Source organism: Pristiophorus japonicus, chromosome 18, assembly GCF_044704955.1.
Source record: "Pristiophorus japonicus isolate sPriJap1 chromosome 18, sPriJap1.hap1, whole genome shotgun sequence".
In the NCBI taxonomy this organism is placed as follows: domain Eukaryota; kingdom Metazoa; phylum Chordata; class Chondrichthyes; family Pristiophoridae; genus Pristiophorus; species Pristiophorus japonicus.
In genome coordinates, this window is record NC_091994.1 from 47,670,242 (window position 1) to 47,694,625 (window position 24,384).

Genomic DNA, 24,384 nt, shown 5'->3' on the forward strand with positions numbered 1-24,384 from the left:
CATGCAGGTACAGCAGGCGAATGGTATGTTGGCCTTCATAGCTAGGGGATTTGAATATAAGAGCAGGGAGGTCTTACTGCAGTTGTACAGGGCCTTGGTGAGGCCTCACTTGGAATATTGTGTTCAGTTTTGGTCTTCTAATCTGATGAAGGACTTTCTTGCTATTGAGGGAGTGCAGCGAAAGTTCATCAGACTGATTTCATTGATGGCTGGACTAACATGAGGAAAGACTGGATCAACTGGGCCTTTATTCACTGGAGTTTAGAAGGATGAGAGAGGATCTCATAGCAACGTATAAGATTCTGACGGGACTGGACAGGAAAAATGTTCCCAATGTTGGCGAAGTCCAGAACCAGGGGACATAGTCTTAGGATAAGGGCTAGGCCATTTAGGAATGAGATGAGGAGAAACTTCTTCACTCAGAGTTGTTAACCTGTGGAATTCCCTGCCGCAGAGAGTTGTTGATGTCAGTTCATTGGATATATTCAAGAGGTAGTTAGATATGGCCCTTACGGCAAAAGATATCAAGGGGTATGGAGAGAAAACAGGAATGGGGAACTGAGGGAATGATCAGCCATGATCTTATTGAATGGCGGTGCAGGCTTGAAGGGCCGAATGGCCTACTCCTGCACCTATTTTCTATGTTTCTATGTTTCTATTATTTAAATGGGGAATAATTGCAAAGAGCTGCAGTACAGCGGGACCTGCGGGTACTTGTGCATGAAACACAAAAGGTTACTATGCAGGTACAACAATTGATCAGGAAGGCCAATTGAATCTTGGCCTTTATTGCAAAGGGGATATTGTGTAAAAGCAGGGAAGTCTTGCTATAGTTACACAGGGTATTATTGAGGCCACACCTGGAATACTGCGTACAGTTTGGTTTCCATAATTACGAAAGGATATACTTCCTTTGGAGGCAGTTCAGAGAAGGTTCACTTTGGTTGATTCTGGAGTTGAGGGTGTTGACGTATGAGGAAAGGTTGAGGAGGTTGGGCCTCTACTCATTGGAATTCTGAAGAATGAGAGGTGATCTTATTGAAGCGTTTAAGATTATTAAATGGCGGAGCAGGCTCGAGGGGCCGTATGGCCTATTCCGGCTCCTATTTCTTATGTTCTTATGTTCTTATGACATGGAATGCCTGATCAGAACCAGTGGGGGAAACAATGCATCAGGTTTTAAAGGGGAAGTGAATATGAATTTGCAAAATAATATTGAAAAGGGCATTTGAAATGGAACCAAGTGGCTGGGTCTTTCAAAGCATCAGCACAGGTGCACAGGTCAGATGGCCCCGTTCTGTGCTGTCAGATTCTATGGTTCTATGCGTGGTCACGGAGGGAGTGCATTGTGTGGTCGAGTGTACTGACACATGTCCCAACTTCTCCCAACACTTTTTACTCAACATGATTAGTGTTACACTCATAATAAATGGTCAGACTGAGTACTGTGTGTAATGAGCAAGTGTGACCTTAGCTCCTTTATTAAGATTCCAGAGTGCGGGTATCTTGTGGGTGACCTGCTTATATACTGTGCTCCCAAGGGATGCTGGGATCCCTTGGGACTCCAACAGGTAGGCCCTCTGGTGGTCAGGTGTGATGCAGGTTACAAGGGGCTAAATACATAACATCACTCCCCCGTGAAGTTAACAGTACACTTATTTACAAGGTGAGACGATCTGGGGCTTTGTGCTCCCTTGTCGATCGTCTTGTTACAAACGCTGGTGTGGGTGGGTTGGTCAGTCCTTCAGTGGGCTGTTAGGCAGCCGGCCTTGCCGGGCTGCTGGGGATGATGAGTTTGGTTTTGTGGTCAACTATGATGTCAGTTTCCACGTGTGTGTGTGTGTGTTGGAGGGTCAAAGTTGGTGGTGTCCTCTTCAGGTTGTTCGTAGCTGTTGGTAAACTTCAATTTGATTTGGTCGAAGTGTTTTCTGTGCGTTTGTCCATTGTTCAGTTTGACCTGAAACACCCTACTCCCCTCTTTGCCGGTGACCATGCCAGTGAGCCATTTGGGACCATGTCCATAATTGAGCACAAACACAGGATCATTGATCTCAATATCGCATGACAATTTTGCACGGTCATGGTACACACTTTGTTGATGCTGCTTGTTCTCCACGTGATCCTGTAGATCAAGGTGGATAAGAGAAAGCCTTGTTTTAAGCGCCCTTTTCATGAGCAGCTCAGCTGGGGGAATGACGGTGAGTGAGTGGGGTCTGGCCATTGGATGCGGGCTTGAACGGTGCAAATGTGAAATGTTTGATCCGTTTGCGGGTCATGAGTTCCTTGAATTCAGCACTGGTGAAGTACGGCCCATTGTAGCTGACTAGGACATCAGGCAAGCTGTGTATGGCAAACATGGCGAGTAGGCTTTCAATGGTGGCCTTGGATGTGCTTACAGATATTATTGCACATTCAATCCATTTTGAGTAAGCATCCACGACAACCAAAAACATTTTGCCGAGGAATGGGCCCGCATAGTCTAAATGGATCCTCGACCACAGTTTGGATGGCCATGACCACAAACTTAGCGGTCACTCTCTGGGTGTAATGCTCAACTGAGAGCAAGTGTTGCAGTGGCGCATGCATGACCCTAAATCTGAGTCGATGCCAGGCCACCACACGTGGGGTCTGGCTATGGCTTTCATCATTACGATGCCTGGGTGGGTGTTGTGCAGTTCGTAAATAAATGTCTCTCTGCCTTTCTTGGGCAAGACTACGCGATTGCCCTACAAAAGACAGTCTGCCTGCAGGGACAACTCGTCTTTGCGTCTGTGGAATGGCTTCATCATTTCCTGCTTCTCCACTGGGACACTAGACTAGCTCCCAAGGAGGACACAGATTTTTACTAAGGTCAGTAAAGGATCCTGGCTGGTCCAGATCCTGGTCTGGTGGGCCATAACGGGGGACTTCTCGTTCTCAACTGCTTCTATGACCATGAGCAAGTCCGCTGGCTGTGCCATTTCCACCCCGGTGGTGGGAAATTGTAGCCGACTGAGAGCTTCTGTGCAGTTCTCTGTGCCCGGTCTGTGGTGGATTACATAGTTGTATGTCGACAGCGTGAGCGCCCATCTTTGGATGCGGGCAAAGGCATTGGTATTAATCCCTTTGCTCTCCGAGAATAGCGATATGAACGGCTTGTGGTCAGTTTCAAGCTCGAACTTGAGCCTAAACAAGTACTGGTGCATTTTTTTTACCCAAAAAATGCACGTCAGAGCCTCTTTTTCAACCATGCTGTAGGCCCTTTTGGCCTTGGACAAACTTCGGGATGCATACGCAACCGGTTGCAAAATTCCCGATTCATTAGCCTGTTGTAACACACACCTGACCCCATATGACGACACATCGCAAGCTAACATTAATCATTTACATGGGTTATACAGGACAAGCAGTTTGTTTGAACACAACAGATTTCTGGCTTTCTTAAAGGCAGCCTCTTGTGAATTCCCCCATACCCAGTCGTCTCCCTTGCGTAGCAGCACATGTAGGGGTTCCAGCTGGGTGCTTAACCCAGGTAGGAAATTACCGAAATAGTTAAGGAGCCCCAGGAATGACCGCAGCTCCGTCACGTTCTGTGGTCGTGGCACGTTCTTGATGGCCTCCGTCTTGGCGTCAGTGGGTCTGATGCCATTTGCGGTGATTCTCCTGCCTAAGAATTCGACGACTTTTGCCAGAAAAACACACTTCGAGCGTTTCAACCTGAGCCCCACATGATCCAACCAACTAAAAACCTCCTCCAGATTCTTCAAGTGCTCCATGGTGTCCCAACCTGTAACCAATATGTCGTCCTGGAAGACCACAGTGCAAGCCGACTGTAGCAGGCTCTCCATGTTCCGCTGGAAGATCGCTGCGGCCGACCGAATCCCGAACGGGCAACGGTCGTAGATAAACAGACCTTTGTGTGTGTTGATGCAGGTGAGGCCTTTCAAAGACTCCTCCCGCTTCTGCGTCATGTAGGCCCAGCTTGATGAATGTCTTCCCTCCAACCAGGGTCGCGGATAGGTTGTCTGCCTTGGGTAGTGGATACTGATCCTACAGCGAAAAACGGTTAATCGTTACTTTATAGTCCCTGCAAATTCTAACCATACTGTCCTCCTTGAGTACCAGAACAATCGGACTGGCCCAGTCGTTGAATTCCACCGGCGCGATGATGCCTTCACGTTGCAACCTGTCCAGCTCGATTTCCAGTTTTTCACGCATCATGTGCGGTACCGCCCGAGCCTTGTGGTGGATGGGTCACATACCGGGATCCAAATGGATGTGCACTTTCGCCCCGAAAAGCTTCCAATGCCTGGCCCGAACAACGAAGGGCACTTGCTTAGAATCTAGGTACATGCGGTGTTGTCGACGGACAAAAGCACTCGAATGTCGTCCCAGTTCCAGTGGATTTTCCCTAGCCAGCTTCTGCCAAACAACGTGGGGCCATCCCCTGGCATAATCCACAGTGGGAGTTCGTATACTGCTCCATCATAGGAGACTTTGCCTTCAGCACTGCCAAATACAGGGATTAGTTCCTTGGCATACGTCCTTAGTTTGGTGTGAATGGGGCTGAGCTTGGGCCTGTGTGTCTTCTTTCCCCACAACCTGTCGAAGGCCGTTTTACTCATTATGCACTGTCTTGCCCCCGTGTCCAGCTCCATAGACACTGGAATGCCGTTCAGTTCAACTTTCAACATTATCGGTGGGCATTTCATCGTGAACATGTGTACCCTGTACTCCTTTGCCTCCTCAGTACGAGCTTCCAATTCCATCTGATCCATTGTGGATCGATCTTCCTCTGCAACGTGGTGGTTTGCAGGATTTGCAGCTCGTCTGCACATTCGTTGGAGGTTTCCCATTGTTCTGCAGCCATTACATGCATAGAGCTTAAAGCAACATTGATGGGGCCGATGATCACCCCCGCAGCACCAACAGGTGTTAACTGCCTCACATTAACAGATGATGGCTGACTCTGGGTCAATTGAGGTTGGGCGACAGCAGCCGGCATGTCTGTTCTGCCCTGTACATTTCTGCTCAAAACTGGTCACTTTATGCACAGTACTGGCCGAAACTTCTTTGCTCTATAAAATCTGCTTGGTGTTGTTACTGGTGGACATAAATGCCTGGGCTATCGTTATGGCTTTACTCAGACTCGGAGTTTCTACAGTCAACAGTTTGCAAAGGATTATCTCATGTCCAATAACCAGTACAAAAAAGTCTCTCAGCATTTGTTCTAGGAATCCCTCAAACTCACAATGTCCTGCAAGGCGCCTTAGTTCGGCGACGTAGCTCGGCACTTTCTGGCCCTCCGACCGTTGACACGTGTAGAACCGATATCGCGCCATCAAAACGCTTTTATTAGGATTTAGGTGCTCCCGGAGCAGCGTACAGAATTCTTCATAGGATTTCTCTGTTGGTTTTGCTGGGGCCAGGAGATTCTTCATGAGGTTTGTTGCCCCACAGTTAGGTGGATCACCCTTCGTTTGGTAGTGTTCTTGTCCCCTTCCAGCTCATTGGCCATGAAATATTGGTCGAGTCTCTCCACGAAGGCCTCCCAATTATCCCCTTCTGAGAACTTCTCCAGGATGCCGACTGTTCTTTGCATTTTCGCGCGGTTGTTCGTTACCTCGTTGCCAATTGTTACACTCATAATAAATCGTCAGACTGAGTACTGTGTGTAATGAGCAAGTGTGATCTTAACCCCTTTATTAAGATTCCAGAGTGCAGGTACCTCGTGCGTGGCCTGCTTATATACTGTGCTCCCAAGGGATGCTGGGATCCCTTGGGACTCCAACAGGTGGGCCCTCTGGTGGTCAGGTATGATGCAGGTTACAAGGGGTTAAATACACAACAATTAGCAGTGGCCTGAGCCCATTCTGAATTGAAACTTAGCCTTTATGCATGAAGTGAATGGGAGGCAGCATGTTTGGTTGGGGTTGGTTTAAGACTGAAAATCTTATGGGATGCATTATCTTTCATGATCTCTCGAATAACCTCACACTGAAAGGTCATATCTTTCAAGCTAACCTACAATTTTAATTAATTTCAAGACAGAAATATAGTTTATTTTTCTTTATGTAAGCGATTTTACAATGAATTAAACATTCCAAATCTTTTGGACTGCTTTTTTATATTTTATTGAAGTTGTGGCTTGGTGCAATAGATTTTAAAAGTTTGTGTAGGGAGTGCTCCTGGATGCGTGCAAGGCTTTGGATGATAAAGGAAGGCCTCTATGATGACAAAAAATGCTGGAAATACTTAACAGGTAAGGCAGCATCTGTGGAGAGAGAAACAGAGTTCACATCTCAGGTCGATCCGTTGCCTGACCTGCTGAGTATTTCCAGAAATTTCTGCATATTTTCAGACTTCCAGCATTTTCTGTTTTTATTTGCGATTTCCAGCATCTGCTAGCAGAGGGAAGGAGAAGGCGCAGAGGAGGAAGACACAGAGAGATAGAAGCAGAAGAGGAGGAAGCTGATGGGAGGATGCAATGCAGACAGTCCCTTTCTGGCCGGGAGATCCGGGATGGAATCATTCGCCTGCAGTACCAGTGAGCACAACCCCAATTCCCCTTTCAACATTTGTCCCCACCTTACCTTCCCTCTGTTACTGACCATCACAGCGTTCGCTTGGCCACAATGCTGAAATAAAACCCACTACAATGCAAATGTTCCAATCCAACTTTATGCATCTATTCATCCAACATGACCAGAAATCAACTAATCACCCTTATGCATTCCCTTAGTGACTGTCTTGTGTGTGCCTTTACCTGTCCTAATGATGTCACTCAGTACTACCCCAGTGTCTGCAGCATGGCTGGTGGGAGGCTGCTGACTTTCAGTGGGGGACACTGCAGATGGCCTTGTATGTCACCCTCTAGGAGCTGGTGGCTGGGAGTGTCAAATCTTCTTCTTCTCCCTCCTCCTCCTCCCTCCTTCTCTCCTCCCCCCTCCCTCTTCTTCCTCCTCCTCCCTCCTCCTCCTCCTTCCTCTTCATGTTCCTCCTTCTCATTCTTTTGCTTCCTCTTTTTCCTTCTCCCTCTTCCTCCCACCTCCCTCCATCCACCTCCTGCTTCTCATCCTCGTCCTCTTCCTCATCTTCTTTCTCCTCTTCCTCTCCCTCTTCTTCCTCTTCTTTATGCGCAGATGGAAATTCAGCTTCAAGAGCTGAAGACTGCCATTTTAGAATTATGTATAATATTTTTTTTGGGAGAAGGCAGTTGAGCTCTAAGGGCTTAAATACTAGCCATTTTTTTGGATCATCCGCTTGGCATTTCGGGCGAAGATGGTTGACAACGCTTCAGCCTTGTCTTTTGAACACACGTGCTGGGCTCCTCCATCATTGAGGATTGGGATTTTCATGGAGCCTCCTCCTCCCGTTAGTTGTTTAATGGTCCACCACCATTCACGGCTGGATGTGACATGACTGCAGAGCTTTGGTCTTGGGATCATTTAGCTTTGTCTGTAGCATGCTGCTTCTGTTGTTTAGCATGTAACTGCGACAGTTGGAACTGGTGCTCTCCACTCTCTCTCCTGCAACAGTTGGAACTGGTGCTCTCCACTCTCCCATCCTAATATATATCAGCAATTAACTTTTAGCATTGTTGCCAATTTAAGTGTATCTAAGAGTTAAGTCATGGCAGGAGAGCTCAGACACATGTTATGCTCCTCCTGTACTATGTGGGAAGTCAGGAACACTTCCGGTGTCCCTGACGACTACATGTGCAGGAAGTGTGACCGCCTCCAGCTCCTGACAGACCGCTTTGCGGAGCTGGAGCTACGGGTGGATTTACTCTGGAGCATGCACAATGCTGAGAATGACGTGAATAGCATGTTTAGTGAGTTGGTCTTACCACAGGTAAAGGGTAGACAGCCAGATAGGGAATTGAAGACCAACAGGAAGAGCAGTGCAGGGAAGGTAATGCAGGGGTCCCCTGCGGTCATCCCCCTGCAAAACAGATGCACTGCTTTGGGTACTGTTGAGGGGGATGACTCATCAGGGGAGAGCAGCAGCAGCCAAGTTCATGGCACCGTGGCTGGCTCTGCTGCACAGGAGGACAGGAAAAAGAGTGGGAGAGCGATAGTGATAGGGGATTCAATTGTAAGGGGAATAGACAGGCGTTTCTGCGGCCGCAACCGAGATTCCAGGATGGTATGTTGCCTCCCTGGTGCAAGAGTCAAGGATGTCTCGGAGTGGGTGCAGGACATTCTGAAAAGGGAGGGTGAACAGCCAGTTGTCGTAATGCATATAGGTACCAATGATATAGGTAAAAAACGGGATGAGGTCTTACGAGATGAATTTAGGGAGCTAGGAGTTAAATTAAAAAGTAGGACCTCAAAAGTAGTAATCTCAGGATTGCTACCAGTGCCATGTGCTAGTCAGAGTAGGAATTGCAGGATAGCTCAGATGAATATGTGGCTTGAGGAGTGATTAAAATTCCTGGGACATTGGAACCGGTTCTGGGGGAGGTGAGACCAGTACAAACCGGGCAGGATCGGAACCAATGTCCTAGGGGGAGTGTTTGCTAGTGCTGTTGGGGAGGAGTTAAACTAATATGGCAGGGGGATGGGAATCTATGCAGGGAGACAGAGGGAAATAGAAAGGGGGCAGAAGCAAAAGATAGAAAGGAGAATAGTAAAAGTGGATGGCAGAGAAACCCAAGGCAAAAAGCAAAAAGGGCCACATGACAGCAAGATTCTAAAGGGGCAAAGTGTGTCAAAAAGACAAGCCTGAAGGCTCTGTGCCTCAATGCGAGGAGTATTCGGAATAAGGTGGATGAATTAACTGCGCAGATAGCAGTTAACGGATACGATGTGATTGGCATCACGGAGACATGGCTCCAGGGTGACCAAGGCTGGGAACTCAACATCCAAGGGTATTCAGCATTTAGGAAGGATAGACAGAAAGGAAAAGGAGGTGGGGTGGCATTGCTGGTTAAAGTGGAAATCAATGCAATTGTAAGGAGGGACATTAGCCTAGATGATGTGGAATCGGTATGGGTGGAGCTGCGGAATTCCAAAGGGCATAAAATGTTACTGGCAATTGTGTATAGACCACCAAATAGTAGTAGTGAGGTTGGGGACAGCATCAAACAAGAAATAAGAGATGTGTGCAATAAAGATACAGCAGTAATCATGGGCGACTTTAATCTACATATAGATTGGGCTAACCTAACTGGTAGCGGTGGAGGAGGATTTCCTGGAGTGTATTAGGGATGGTTTTCAAGACCAATGTCAAGGAATCAAGCAGGCAGCTGGCCATCCTAGACTGGGTGATGTGTAATGAGAAGGGATTAATTAGCAATCTTTTTGTGCGAGGCCCTTTGGGGAAAAGTGACCATAATATGGTAGAATTCCTTATTAAGATGGAGAGTGACAAACGTTAATTCAGAAACTAGGGTCTTGAACTTAAGGAATGGTAACTTCGATGGTATGAGGTGTGAATTGGCTAGAATAGACTGGCAGAGGATACTTAAAGGGTTGATGGTGCATAAGCAATGGCAAACATTTAAAGATCACATGGATGAACTTCAGCAATTGTACATCCCTGTCTAGAGTAAAAATAAAACTGGGAAGGTGGCTCAAGCATGGCTAACAAGGGAAATTAAGGATTTAAGGATAGTGTTAAAACCAAGGAAAAGGCATATAAATTGGCTCGAAAAAGCAACAAACCTGAGGACTGGTTGAAATTTAGAATTCAACAGAGGAGGACTAATTAAGAAGGGGAAAATAGAATACGAGAGGAAGCTTGCAGGGGACATAAAAACTGACTGCAAAAGCTTCTATAAATATGTGAAGAGAAAAAGATTAGTAAAGGCAAACGTAGGTCCCTTGCAGTCGGATTCAGGTGAATTTATAATGGGGAACAAAAAAATGGCAGACCAATTGAACCAATACTTCGTTTCTGTCTTCACAAAGGAAGATACAAATAACCTTCTGAATGTACTAGGGGACAGTGGGTCGAGTGAGAATGAGGAACTGAAAGATATCCTTATTAGGCGGGAAATTGTGTTAGAGAAATTGATAGGATTAAAGGCCGAAAAATCCCCGGGTCCTGATAGTCTGCATCCCAGAGTACTTAAGGAAGTGGCCATAGAAATAGTGGATGCATTGGTGATCATTTTCCAACAATCTATCGACTCTGGATCAGTTCCTGTGGACTGGAGGGTAGCTAATGTAATGCCACTTTTTAAAAAAGGAGGGAGAGAGAAAGCGGATAATTATAGACCAGTTAGCCTGACATGAGTAGTGGGGAAAATGTTGGAATCAATTATTAAAGATGAAATAGCAGCCCATTTGGAAAGCAGTGACAGGATCGGACCGAGTCACCATGGATTTATGAAAGGGAAATCATGCTTGACGAATCTTCTGGAATTTTTTGAGGATGTAACTAGTAGAGTGGACAAGGGAGAACCAGTGAATGTGGTGTATTTGGACTTTCAAAAGGCTTTTGACAAGGTCCCGCACAAGAGATTGGTGTACAAAATCAAAGCGCATGGTATTGGGGGTAGAGTACTGGTTGGCAGACAGGAAGCAGAGAGTCGGGATAAACGGGTCCTTTTCAGAATGGCAGGCAGTTACTAGTGGGGTGCTGCAGGGCTCAGTGCTGGGACCCCAGCTCTTTACAGTATACATTAACAATTTGGATGAAGGAATAGAGTGTAGTATCTCCAAGTTTGAGGATGACACTAAACTGGGTGGCGGTGTGAACTGTGAGGAGGATGCTAAGAGGCTGCAGGGTGACTTGGACAGATTAGGTGAATGGGCAAATACATGGCAGATGCAGTATAATGTGGATAAATGTGAGGTTATCCATTTTGGGGGCAAAAACACGAAGGCAGAATACTATCTGAATGGCGGCAGACTAGAAAAAGGGGAAGTGCAACGAGACCTGGGTGTCACGGTTCATCAGTCACTGAAAGTGGCCATGCAGGTACAGCAGGCGGTAAAGAAGGCAAATGGTATGTTGGCCTTCATAGCTAGGGGAGTGGAATATAGGAGCAGGGAGGAGCAGTTGTACAGGGCTTGGTGAGGCCTCACCTGGAATATTGTGTTCAGTTTTGGTCTCCTAGTCTGAGGAAGGACATTCTTGCGATTGAAGGAGTGCAGCAAAGGTTCACCAGACTGATTCCAGGGATGGCTGGGCTGTCATATGAGGAGAGACTGGATCAACTGGGCCTTTATTCACTGGCGTTTGGAAGGATGAGATGGGAGCTCATGGAAACATGTAGGATTGTGACGGGACTGGACTGGTTAGTTGCGGGAAGAATGTTCTCGATGTTGGGGAAGTCCAGAACCAGGGGACATAGTCTTCGGATAAGTGGTAGGCCATTTATGACTGAGATGAGGAGAAACTTCTTCACTCAGAGAATTGTTGACCTGTGGAATTCCCTGCCGCAGAGAGTTGTTGATGCCAGTTCATTGGATATATTCAAGAGGGAGTTAGATATGGCCCTTACGGTTAAGAGGATCAAGGGGTATGGAGAGAAAGCAGGAAAGGAGTACTGAAGGAATGATCAGCCATGATCTTATTGAATGGCGGTGCAGGCTTGAAGGGCCGAATGGCCTACTTCTGCACCTATTTTCTACATTTCTATGTTTCTATGTAAGTAGTCCTGTGTTGCAGGATCCCCAGGTTGGCACCTCATTTTTGAGGTGCTGCTCCTGGCACGCTCCTCTACACTCTGCATTGAACCAGTTACATAAAAACATCAGAAATACGAACAGGAGTCGGCCATTTGACCTCTCCGGCCTGCTCCGCCATTTAATAAGATCAAGGCTGATCTGATCATGGACTCAGCTCCATTTCCCTGCCCATTCCCCATAACCCTTTATTCCCTTATTGCTCAAAAATCTGTCTATTGCCACCTTAAATATATTCAATGACCCAGCCTCCGCTGTTCTCTGGGGCAGAGAATTCCACAAAATTTACAACCATCTGAAAGAAGAAATTCCTCCTCATCTCAGTTTTAAATGGGCGGCCCCTTATTATAAGGCTATGCCCCCTAGTTTTAGTTTCCCCTATGATTGGAAATATCCTCTTTGCATCCACCTTGTCGAGCTCGCTCATTATCCTACATGTTTCAATAAGACCACCTCTTATTCTTCTGAACTCCAGTGAGTATAGGCGCAAACTACTCAACTTATCTTCATAAGACAATCCCTCATCCCTGGAATGAACCTAGTGAAACTTCTCTGAACAGTCTGCAATGCAAGTATATCCTTCCTTAAATACAGAGACCAAAACTGTACACAGTGTTCGAGATGTGGCCTCACCAATACCATGTACAGTTGCAGCAGGACATCTCTCTTTTTAAACTTTATTCCCCTTGCAATAAAGGCCAATATTACATTTGCCTTCCTGATTACTTGCTGTATCTGCATACTAACTTTTTGTGTTTCATGCACAAGGACCCCCAGGTCCCTCTGTACTGCAGCACTTTGTAATTTTTCTCCATTTAAATTAGAATTTGCTTTTCTATTTTTTCTGCTAAAGTGGATAAGCTCACATTTTCCCACATTGTACCCCACCTGCCAAATTTTTGCCCACTCACTTAGCCTGTCTATATCCCTTTGCAGAATTTGCTTTCCCACCCATCTTTGTATCCTGGTCCCTGGCTTGAGGGATATACTGGGCCATGATGTTATAGATTGTGGTGGAATACAGTTCTGCTGCTGCTGATGGCCCACAGCACCTCATGGAAGCCCAGTTTTGAGCTGCAAGATCTGTTCTGTATCTATCCCATTTAGCACGGTGGATTAGTAGTTCACTAACATAACCACTATGCTACCGTACTTACAATGGCTTTTGAGTGGGCAATGATTAGATTCTAAAATTTTCATCCTTTCTTTCAAATAACTCTATGGTCTCGCCCCTCCCCACCTCTGTAACGTCCTCCAGCCCCACGACCCTCCAATATCTCTGCACTCCTCCAATTCTGGCATCATGCACATCGCACCATCATTGGCACCATGCCTTCAGCAGCCTAGGCTCCAAACTCTGGGATTTCCTTGCTAATACTCTCCACCTCTCTACATCTCTCTCCTCCTTCAAGATACCATTAACACCTACCTTTTGGAGCAAGCTTAAGGTCACATGTCCTATATCGCTTTATGTGGCTTGCTGTCAGATTTGTATCTGATTACGCTCCTGTTTATAGTCTCATCCAAAAGGCAGCAGCTCCGCAGTACTGCACTGGTGTGTCTCCCTAGTTTTTTGTGCTCAAGTCTCTGGAATGGGACTTGAACGCACAGCCTTCTGACAGAGGTGAGAGTGCTACCCACTGAGCCACGGCTGACACTAGTCACTGTTCAACCTTCATTGCCTCACGCCTCCCTATCTCTGTAACCTCCTCCAGTCCTACAACCTTCCCCCCCTTCTCTGAACTCACCGTTCCTGTGTCGAGCATTTTTTGCATTCTGCCCTTCTTTTGTCCCACAATTGGTGGCCGTGCCTTCAGCCGTCTAGGCCTCATGCTTTGGAATTCCCACCCGAAACCCTTCTCTCTCTCCATCTCCTTCACTGACTTGAAGACCTTCCTTAAAACCCCCTCTTTGACCAAGTTTTCAGCCACCCCTCCGAATATCGTCTTTGTCTCGGTGTCGTTGTTGTCTGATTACACCTCTGACTTTGCAAATTGTAACTCGATCCACTTTGAATTCTTGAAGCGACAGAGGACAGAGCTCCCCAACAGAAAGCAAGAACCACCCAAAGTGCCTTACCCCAGTCCAAGCAGATGCCTCTCCCAGCCAAAATGCCTGACCCCACCCAGTCCAAATACGTGCCTCCCCAAGCGAAAGTGTCTTACCTCAGCTCAAGTGCTTACCTCCCGCAGGCAAAGTCACATACCCCAGTCCAATTACTTCCCTCCCCCAGCCAAAATGCCTTACCACAGTCCAAGTGTATGCCTCCTCCAGCCAAGGTCCCGTACCCTAGCACAATTGCATGACTGCCCCAGCCAAATTGCCTTACCCCAGCACAAATGCATGCCTACCCCATCCGAAGTGCCTTACCTCAGTCCAAATGTATGCCTCCCCCAGCGATAATGCCTCACCCCAGTCCATCTACTTCCCTCCCCTAGACAAAGTGCCTTACCCAGCGGAAGTGCAAACCTGCCCCACAGTGCCTTACCCCAGTCCAAGTACTTCCCTCCCCCAGCCGAAGTGCACGACTCCCCCAGCTGAAGTGCCTTATCGCAGTCCAAGTACTTCCTTCCCCCAGCCAAAGAGCCTTACCCCAGTCGAATTTCATGCCTCCCCCAGCCGAAGTGCCTTACCCCAGTCCAAGTGCATGCCTTCCCCAGCCAAAGTGCGTTACCCTGTTCCAAATACTTCCCTCCCCCAGTCAAAGTGCCTTACCCAGTCAAACTACTTCCCTCCCACTGCCAAAGTGCCTTACCCCAGTCCACGTGCATGCCTCCTCCAGCTAAAGTCTCTAACCCCAGTCCAAGTACATGTTGCCCCAGCCGAAGTGCCTTACATCAGTCCAACTGCTTCCCTCCCCTAGCCAAAGTGCTTCACCCCAGTCCAAGTGTATGCCTCCCCCAGCCCAAGTGCCTCCCCCCAGTCTGTGTGTGCCTCCACCAGTGAAAGAGCCTTAACCCAGTCCAAGTGTATGCCTCCCCCAGCTAAAGTGCCTCCCCCCAGTCTGTGTGTGCCTCCACCAGCGAAAGTGCCTCCCCCCAGTCTGTGTATGCCTCCCCCAGCTGGTGTCTTATCCCACTATAAGTGCATGCCTCCCCACCCGCAAAGTCCCTTACCCCGATCCAAGTGCATACCTCCACCAGCCAAACTGCCTTACCCCAGTCCAAGTGTATGCCTCCCCTAGTCAAAGTCACGTACCCCAGCGCCAGTGCATGCCTATCCCAGCTGGTGCCTTATCCCAGTCCAAGTGCATGCCTACCCCAGCCAAAGTGCCTTACCCAAGCACGTGCATCCCCCCCCCCTCCCCCATAGATGGGGCATTGTGTATGGATTGTTAACAGGTTTATTGGGTATGAAGTGAATAGTAACAGTGTTGTGACTTCTGGGTATCATCCACTCCAACGATGTCCCTTATCGGGGGTTGGAAAAATGTGATCCGTCTTCCCTGAGCTCCCTCTCTCCTCCCTGATCCCCACCCGCCCGCCTTGCCGCCGCCAGCCGCTCTCCAACAGCCTCTGTCACTCGCAGCCCCAAGGCCCTCCAACACCCTCAACCCCCACCCCTGGCCGCTGCTCGGGACTCGTGGTTCACTGTTCTCGGGAGGACCGGTCGGCCTAGCTAGTGCCGGGGGGTGGGGACGGGGGTGAGAGGTCGATGAGGGAAGTGGGAAGCAGCGGAGTCTCGGGGCTCAGCTTGTGCCTCTCGGCACCATGTGGACAGAATGATTTGGGGCCTGGGAGGGGACGGTGGGTGGAGCTTGACCGAGGCGTGGCTGGACAGATGCCTGTCTGTCAAAGAAAAGTGCAGCACAAATAGTTACCACTCGACTTTACACTTCACATCGCCCATCTATGGCCCATATATTGCTCAAAACGGACCTCTATCGCCCATTTTCACCAAAAATTGGAAACTAGGCCCAAAACATCGCTGGAAAAATAGGCCCCCAAGTTTTGGCTCACTTCGCCAAAATGATCGCCGAACTGATCGCCCACACAAGACCTATCCCAACTGTCGGCATATAGTCGGCACTTTGCTGGGCTGATGGAAGGCCAAAAACATCGCTGAGAAATAGCTGCTTTTCCCAGGCTTTACAGAAGGAAATGGGCACTTCGGACGCCATTTTAAAGATTGGTCGAAGGGTGGAGGCAACAGAAAAAAATGAGCTAAATAGTTGTGAGTTATTTAAAGTTATTTATAGAAAGATCAACTCAGAATATTATATTATGTAATATATATTGAGAGTAGCTATTGTATAGGCATTTATTTTGTGAAAAGTGGTTTAGTAGATAGTGAAAAGAATTACTGATATTGCTATTTGACTGACTGGTATACAGTATAGAGAGAGTAGAGAGATTAGTTTAATTTAGTGAAAGTAATTATGGATAGTGATGGGGCCTATGCTTTCTCTGCCATTACTTGTAACTGCTCACACGCTGGTTTCTGAAAGGATCAAGCGAAGAGATGGCAGAGTAATGCGTAGTCCCCTGCAGCAATGGTAGCTGTGAAATCGCCCGTCACACACTCCATCATGTTCAGGTCGACACGGGTTCTTCGGGAGTCTTCCATCATTTCCAGACCGATAATCCTGGGCTCCAAGCTGTGTGCAGAGCCCCGTACAATATTGGAGATGGACTCCTCCATGTTCCTTGACATTGCCAATAGTCTCTCTGGCAGGCTAGCCATTGCACCCAGCACTTTGGTCTGCATGTCCATCACCCTTCTGCTGAAGACCGACCCATCAAGGTCCTTATCTGAGTCTTGTGCAGCAGAACCCGTGTGCGAACTCACTCTCTGGGAAGCTGACCCCGAGTTACCCTTTCACCCCTGGCCTTGCTGCAGCCCACTTGTGCCCAGTGCCTCACCTGTGCAGATCCCGCTTCTACACAAGCCTCTAAAATATGCGCAGTGCCAGTTTCTGAGCTACTTTCTGTGAGTGACAGATGCAGCAGCATCTTCTTCTTCTCCCCCCTCACTCTCGTGCATTGCCTCAGGGTCAGGCTTCTCAGGTGCTTGTTGCTGATTATCTGCAAGCAGAAATGCAGAAGAGTTGGGTTATGATGAGGGGAGGGGGGGCATGAAGCAGGATACGCATGCATACAGCATCAGCAGCTTGAACATGAGAAGAGATTGTGGGATGAGAGGGAAGTGGGATGTGAGGAGAATTAGGAATGAGCATACCGTTGATGTCCCCAAGGGGTTCAACCTCGCTGGTTGTCATGGCCTCTATGATCTGCCACCCAATGATGTCCAGCACACTCTCCTCCAGCAGGCTGAGGTCATGGTTATCAGCCTGGTTATCTGTCTGCCGCTGCTCCCTCCGATGATGCACAATCTTTGCCTGCAAGAGAAAGAGAAGTGTGTGAGTGAGTGTGGTGTAATGTGTCTGGGTGATGTGGCTGCCATAGTTGAATAGCTGTCAGTGTGCGCAAGGTGAGAGATGTGGGTGTGAGTGTTGCAGCAATGGTAAGGTTGTGAGGGTGAAGTGAAGCTCTGATTATGAGGGGTGAGTGGTGATGGGTAGAGATTGTTGGTAGGTGTGTGCTGAGGGTGTGGTACATTGAGCAGTGTGTGAGGCTTGTGGTGCAGATGGTGGGATATGACATTTGCTGAAGCCTTTACTGACCTTGACCTGTCGTGTGAGGTTATTAAACTTCTTCCGACATTGGATGGCCAACCTTGGGACCGCAGTGCTGGCCGTGACGTGGACGACTATCTCCTGCCAGAGCTTTTGCGAGGTGTGTGGCGAGAGCTTCCTGCCAGTGTGGGGGAAGTGGACAGGCCGGCTCCTCTCCACGGCCACGACTAGTGGCTCAAAAACCGCTTCGGAGAAGCTGCGGGCTCTCCCTGTGCTGAGGCTCCACCATGGGTTTGCACTAACGTCTTCTTCCAGCTGCACAAGAACATAAGAAATAGGAACAGGAGTAGGCCATACGACCCCTGGAGCCTGCTCTGCCATTCAATAAGATCATGGGTGATCTGATCATGGACTCAGCTCCACTTCCCCGCCTGCTCCCCATAACCCCGATCGCTCAAGAAACTGTCTATTTCTGTCTTAAATTTATTCAATGTCCTAGCTTCCACAGCTCTCCGAGGTAGAAAATTCCACAGATTTACAACCTTCAGAGAAGAAATTCCTCCTCATCTAGGTTTTAAATGGGCAGCCTCTTAGTTCTAGTCTCCCCCAGTTGCAGTTGTGAGGGGCTTGACAATGAGGTGCAGCAGCAGCAGTGCATCTCCCCTTTAAGTACTGAATAAAGCCTGTGGCAAACATGACTGGGAATGAGACTGGACTCAATATTAGCCCACTTTGAGCGTTAATCCAATGAGCAGCAGTTTTAGTGTGAAATCAAGACTATGATCATGATAATGAGGACTGAGCACGAATTTTGCGTGCTACCGCGACCATTTTGACCTGGTGCAGCTTAACATCGTTGGGCCAGGACACTGTCCGTTTCGTGGCCGTGTCCAATTTTTAGGCCATTATCCCTTTAAACAGCGAGGTGTCTCACAGTTACTGAAAGGAACATGTCAGATGGAACAGTAACCAAGATATTTGTGTAATGTGGGTATAAACTACAGACCGAGAGGGCTGGTCTGTTCTGGACAGTTCCTCTCCTTAAAATAACAGAGCACAGTTCCTGCCCGGACCCCAGGTTTGTGTCAGTCTCACTCCCACCTGGGGCAGCTGGTTTGGGCGGCATCAAACCTCCTTCAAATACTGGAAGCTGATTCGCCGAAGCCACCAGTTTAGTTTCAACCAATCCCCTTTGGTATTTAAATGAGGTGCAAATGGCTCTCAATGTCCTGATTCTGTGAAAATAGCAGAGACTCAGAAAATAGATTGTATTTAGCAGTTAGTAGAATGGAGTTAATAGTCTTACTGGTCAGGTACTGGTTGACAGCAGGTTAGAATATGATAGTCAGCTGGCTGGCAAGTTAGTATTTCGGTAACAAGTTATAACTTTAGCTCCTTCCCTGTTAAGCATGTTCACTCACTGTTGGAGCACTGGTAACACACACACAGCAAAATTGTCTAAACACTAACTGAGGGGGTTCACCGACAGATTGAGTCAGGACTCTGTGTGGGAGTCACACAGTAAGTGTCCCAGGGTGAGGAGCTTGCTGTATGGAGAATGTTTCAGATGGTTTCTCTGGGAGGGAGCTGCCAGTAACGTGCGCTGTATCAGTGTGTGGTGTAGAAAGTGTCCCAGTCCTCCAGCTTTATAAGGTGTCTGTATTAATGAGAGAGCCACAAGCTGAGAGTACTGCATCAGACTGTGGTATGGCGGAGAGTTCTTGTTATTGGAGGAATAATCTGCAATTTAAACTCCAGCCCAGGACAGAAGAAGCAGAAACTGAGAAATATCAGGCAATAAACGATCTTCTGATTAAGATGTCAGTCAGTTGCTAACAGTGCTGAGGTGTCGCTGCCTCAATCTGACGGTCTCTGACGCTGAATGGGCGGGTTTCCGATCCTTGATGGCAATTATGTGAGCTGGCACAAGCTGACACCAGGAGCAGCTCCTCAATGGATCCTCTATTACCTTTACTCTCAAAGTGCCCCAACCTATGGTTTGGGGTTTACCAGCCACCGTTTCACATCGAAAGCCAACAGCGGCCACAACATTTACCAGTTAATCATAAAGGCCGTGGAGGCGAATGACGCTGCCGTCTATTACTGTTTCAAGTTTGTTTAAGCAAGCAGTACTTTTGTGTCACAGTGACAGAAGGTAACACAAACTGGGAGCAGCAAATGTTATACACTTAATATCTTTGCATCTGATAAAACATTCTAATAATGTTTTACATTTCATAAAATCACTTAATTTGGGGCTTTTATACAATATTTTCCAATTTATCCTATTTCAGAGTTGGTAACATTGAGTCTCACTGCCCAGTATTGGGTGTTGCTGACCTTTAATGTCAGTGTGTGGATGTTGCTGAGAGTTCATTCCTTCCTGTCCCACACCAGCTGGGACACTCGCAATACATGGAGTCTGATTAATGCTGGCACTGGAGCTTCTGAACGTGTTTTCTGTCTGATTCCAGGGTCCTGGGTAATTGTATGGACTGAATCCTAGAACATCTCACTGTGTGTGTTCGGCAAAAGGACCAAGCTCTTTGTAGCAGGTAAGTGGCTGGGAAAATCCCTCCTGCAGGGCCTCGCTGTGTGAGTTTGAACATTTAGACATTCACTAATAATTTTAATGCAGTTATTTCTTGGCACCTACTTGAGACACTAATTAATTAAATTTAATTAATTAGAGCTGTGCTTCCAGCACTATAAGTGCTGTTTGTCAATTAGTGCTGTGTATTTATCTTTTTCAATTGGAGTTTTGTTCCATGTGCTATATTATTTCTCTCTCTATCTAATGCTCTGCAGTTTTGTGGCTTTTTCTCAATTAGCGCTGTTGTGTAAAAACCTGAATTACAACCATCTCATTTTCAAAATTCTGCATGAATATGAAACTCAATTTTTAAACTTGAATGGAGGGCAGTGCAAGAAAAGGGTAACATTGTATTTTCTAGGTGGATCTGTGCTGCTTGATATAACAGTGGGTGCATGGGGATGAATTAAACATTTAGTAGAACTTGGCATTTATATCCCACATATATTGTCAACATCTTCACCGAGGTTTACGAAAGTATGGGCCTTAAACTAAACATCCGTAAGACAAAGGTCCTCCACCAACCTGACCCCACCAAACAGCACTGCTCCCTCTCCCCGTTCATCAAAATCGCAGACCACTTTCCATACCTCGGGAGCCTACTATCAGCAAGGGCAGACATCGCCGACGAAGTCCAACACCACCTCCAGTGTGCCAGTGCAGCCTTTGGTTGCCTGAAGAGTGTTTGAAGACCAGGACCTCAAATCTGGCACCAAGCTTTATGGTCTACAGGGCTGTAGAGATAACCACCCTCCTATGTGGCTCAGACATGAACCATATACAGTAGGCACCTCAAATCGCTGGAGAAATACCAACACTGACTACGCAAGATCCTGCAGATCCCCTGGGAGGATAGACGCACCAACATCAGTATTCTCGATCAGACCAACATCCCCAGCATTGAAGCACTGACGACACTTGACCAGTTCTGATGGGCAGGCCACATCGTCTGCATGCCCGACACAAGACTCCCAAAGCAAGCGCTCTACTCGGAACTCCTACACAGCCAGCGAGCCCCAGGTGGGCAGAGGAAATATTTCAAGGACACCCTCAAAGCTTCCATGATAAAGTGCAACAGCCCCACTGAAACCTGGGAATCCTTGGACAAAGACTACCCAAAGTGGAGGAAGAGCATCCGGGAGGGCACTGAGCACCTCGTCTCATTGCTGAGAGCATGCAGAAAACAAGCGCAGGCAGCAGAAGGAGCGTGCGGCAAACCAGACTCCCCACCCACCCTTTCCTTCAACGACTGTCTGTCCCACATGTGATAGACTGTAATTCCCATATTGGACTGTTCAGTCACCTGAGAACTCTCTCTTTTGAGTGGAAGCAAGTCTTCCTCACTTTCGAGGGACTGTGTATATCAATGTTTCACATTTAAGAGCCTAAACTGAGGAATGTTGGACAGGATGGTGGGAGAACCAGTTCTGGCCTTGGTCACAGAGGTCACTGGTTCATGGTCAGAGTTTGAAATTCTGGATTCATTCTCCAGGGGCATTAAGGATATTTGAATCGTCCCTGATGAGTTATATGCATCAGCTAACGGCATAGGAGAGGGGAGGATAGTAGTTATGTTACTGTACTAGTAATCCAGAAGCTTGTACTAATATAGACAATGGTACTATATAAATTTAATTTAAATTCTTAAACTACTAGAGAAAAGTGAGTCCAGAAAGCTGTCAGATTGTCGTAAAAACAACTAGTTCACTAATGTCCTTCTAGGGGACAGCGCTCTGGAGTTATCACCTTTTTAAATGATGGTTTGGGGGGACGCACATTTGCGGTATTTTGAATGGGCGTGCAGCCTCTTCAAAGTCTGTACACCCAAAAATATTAAAGGAACTATTGCTGCTGTCCATAAAGTTCGGCCTATGTGACTCCAGGCCTACACTGACATGATTGACTCTTAACTGCCCTCTAAAGTGGGCTAGCAAGTCATTGAATTGTATCAAAATGTTAAGTGGTTCAAGTAGACGCACCATCTTGGGGCAACTAAGGATGGGCAATAAATGTTGACCTTGCCAGTGATGCCCACATCCCAAGAATAAATTTTTTGGGGGAAAAAGCCACAGCAAGTGATGTTCTACCCCACTGAGCCACCATGACGGAAAACTCGTTTTCCAAATTGTACTTCTGTTTTGACGAAGCCTGAATCATTTTAAAGGGGCGATGCCCTTTCACTGAATGAACTTCTAGGGCCCACTATAAGAAGCTGCAACCTTTCACTCCTATTAAACGCTGAAATATGTTAAACATTTCTATAACTTTATTCAAACACTCCTTCTCTGGTTCCTATTGCAGCTCAGCAACTCCCTGAGCCCTCACTGAAGGCTCGGGCCTTCAGCCGAGGAGATGAGCGCTAAAGGAGCAGGCACGTTAGTTTGCCTGGTCAGCAAACTGTCCATGGGCTTCGCTGCGGTCAGCTGGACAGTCGATGGGAGTCCGACGAGCAGTGAGGTCCAAACCAGCGCGGTGTCGCGGAACACGGACAACACCTTCAGTCTCAGCAGCTACCTGACGGATCCCGGCACAGACTGGAGCAGTGGGAAAGTGTACTTCTGTACAGTTCAACATGGGACAGCTTCGAAAATATCCGCTAGTCGCACAATCCTTCACTCGCGTATGCTGCCTGATTATTGGGCCAGTGTCACTTGCCCCATTATCCACCCTGTATCCCTCAGCAACCCCATCTTCTTTCCCCTACCCCATTCTCCACCCTCTCCCCTTGGTCTCTGCTGCATTTTGTGCTTCTGTTTTGCATTGTGTGGTTCTGCTGTATCATTTGAAGTGTTTGTACCCGAGGCAACTCTCAGTTTTCCCTATTGTAGCAGACATCATAAGGCTTAGTGAGCAGTCACTCGGCTCTAATAAGGTGGTGTGCTTCGTACTAGCGATGGATTTAATTAAGATCATTTGTGATCTGCCGGTAGCATCAACCGCACATTGTCAATTAATGTAGAGAGAACCAATAAAGCGAATCTGTGCAGGAACCTTCGAAGTGTTTATCTTTTGTTGGAGTGAGTCATTCTGTGGGACCACTGCAGCAGGTACGGCAGGGCTGGGACTGTCACAGAAATGTATTCCATTTTCAAACTTTAAACTCCAAACTGGAAGGGGACAGTGGGTAGAACAGTGCCTCTGCACTGTTTCAGCTTTTTAACCAACCCACGGGACCTACTGTTTTTTTTTAAAAAAACTCCATGAGTTCATAAAATAGATGGCAAGGGATTCATTTCTCAGGTGCACTATTTAGTCTTCAGCCTCCTCTTTTACCCCTGGACCTGACCCAACCCAGGCAGATGGTGTTGGGCAGACACAGAGGAGGAGTGAAACGTGGTTAAAACTAAACAAAGCATCAATAGTTGACTGTAGAGAGGTAATTTGTGAAACTAGCAAAGGACATAATTGGAAGGTGATGGATTTTTAGTTAGACATAGAAACATAGAAAATAGGTGCAGGAGTAGGCCATTCGGCCCTTCGAGCCTGCACCACCATTCAATAAGATCATGGCTGATCAGTCCCTCAGTACCCCTTTCCTGCGTTCTCTCCATACCCCTTGATCCCTTTAGTCGTAAGGGCCATATCTAACTCCCTCTTGACATCAGATGGGGGACCAAAGCAGGGAGATACTGTTTCTTCAAATCCACCACTCATTGACAATGGGGAAAAATGTGATTTTTAAAAAAGTTAGTATCTTACCCAAGCAGAGATCTGCCATGTCAGTTCTCCTCACCTCTAGACCATTCCAATGAAGTTTGTCAGGCTGGAACGTTGAATGCAACTCAATGGCTCTGACTTCACCTCAAACTGCGAGCTGACAGGGAGCCACATGATCTCAGGGAATTGCTCTATTGGCTGAGTCAGCTGTATACACAGCCAGTGTTGTGACCAGGTCAGGTGACTTAAGATTTGGATCTTCAGTTACAGAGCTTCATGGGATGATGGAACTTCTCCCCACCAGTGCCATCATTGGGGGGGGGGGGGGGGGTGGTCTAGCGGTGAAGAGATCCAACACTGCTCTACATGGTGCAATGTTAAAAGCATCAATATTTGATCAAGTTTTTTAGGGGTGGGTTGAATAAGAGGACTTCTTTCCTTTTTGATCAGTAGTTTATTTTATTGAATAGGTCACCTCTTAGTTCATTAAATGCTGACACATTTGGTGTATTCAAAGAAGGAACTCCAGTCCTGGTTGCTGCAGTGGGTTGGTAAAGTGCTCATTCACTTCTGGTGAATGGGTTTGAATCTAGTTCAGGCTGATGGAATAAACTTCTGCTCGCTCTCTGGCAGCTACAAGAAGCCCTCAATGATACGAGTTTGGGCCAGCTTCTTGAAGCAGCTTTACAAGTTTCTTTAGTTATATGTTCTCAGGTAATAGTACAATTCAGAACATGTGGTACACCTCAGATTACAGGGCATTTCTGTTAGTGCTCATTGGTTCCTGTAGGGTTACGCTTTGGCAGGTGGCTTAGGGGAGGGAGAAACATAGGAACATAGAAACTAGGTGCAGGAGTAGGCCAGTCGGCCCTTCAAGCCTGCACCACCATTCAATAAGATCATGGCTGATCATTCACCTCAGTACTCCTTTCCTGCTTTTT

At 47.3% G+C, this 24,384-nt stretch overlaps 1 pseudogene; it reads left to right on the forward strand.

Moving 5' to 3' along the window:
• LOC139229029 (Ig heavy chain C region-like) overlaps positions 1-24,384 on the forward strand; it is a 61,066-nt pseudogene that overhangs the window by 22,442 nt on the left and 14,240 nt on the right.